Here is a 1,024-nt window from a genome sequence, read left to right on the forward strand (position 1 = left end):
CCATGCACTGCTTTTGTTAGATTTCCTTCTGATCTTACAAACATATTGTTATTGTTCTTGGTGTCTTTCTAAATGAAATGTTCTGACTACCACGGCTGTGGCTCCTGTGGCCTGGCGACATGGTTTGTGTCTGTGCTTGGATCTCGGGTCCTTCCCTTCATAGCTTATTGTAGGTTCTCCAAGACTCTCAGTGGAGCTGAGCTTTTAATTTGTGTGTAGTGAAAATTTTCACTGCTTCCCTTCCAATCCTTATTCATTTCGTTTCCTTTTGTCTTACTGCACAAGCTGAGGCTTTCCATGCAGCGTTGAGTAGCTGTGATGATACTGGTTGTCATTGTCGCCTTCCTGACTCTAAGTGGGTGATGCTCCTAATGTGTGTTAGTCACTCAGTTGTGTCCGACTCTTTGCCTCCCCCATGGGCTGTGGTTCCCCATGCAACCCATCAGGCTCCTCTGTCCATGGGATTCTCCAGGAAAGAATACTAGAGTGGGTTGCCATTTCCTTCTCCAGGGGATCTTCCCTGGCTCAGGAATCGAACCTGGGCCTCCTGCATTGCAGGCAGATTCTTTACTGACTGAGCCACCAGGGAAGCCCTAAGGGTTCATTGTTAATTGTGACTCTCTAGTACATTTTCATGTATACTTGGTATCACACTTAGGAGTTCCATTTTGTTCCTGTTTTATTAAGCATTTTTGTTGTGAATGGCCATTAAATCATATTAAAATGCCTATCATACATACGCGAGGATGACTTATGGTTTCTCTTCAGCCGTTGAGAATAAATGCGGTGACAGTCATGTCTAATGTGCACACCTGTACGCTGTTGGAGGGTGTTATCTGGGTCATTTCTTTGGAGATGATTATCAGAAGCGGTCAGCCTGTGGGGAGGTTTTGCTTCCATGGAAATCATGGAGGCTGTCTGAAGGAGAGGAAGCTGAGGCAGTTTGCGCAGAGGTTTCTGTCGTGGGGGAGAGGGCAGCACCGCTTGTGGGTCGGGGGGGGATTTAGAGGCAGGCCAAGGGGTT

The 1,024-nt window shown here is 47.0% G+C and overlaps 1 non-coding gene across 1 annotated transcript; it reads right to left on the reverse strand.

The window, feature by feature from the left end:
• Positions 1 to 516: 516 nt before the first annotated feature.
• TRNAC-GCA lies at positions 517 to 589 on the reverse strand. Its single transcript has one exon. It is a non-coding gene; the product is annotated as a tRNA-Cys (tRNA).
• Positions 590 to 1,024: the final 435 nt, after the last annotated feature.

This window comes from Bos indicus x Bos taurus, chromosome 22 (assembly GCF_003369695.1).
Source record: "Bos indicus x Bos taurus breed Angus x Brahman F1 hybrid chromosome 22, Bos_hybrid_MaternalHap_v2.0, whole genome shotgun sequence".
Lineage (NCBI taxonomy): Eukaryota > Metazoa > Chordata > Mammalia > Artiodactyla > Bovidae > Bos > Bos indicus x Bos taurus.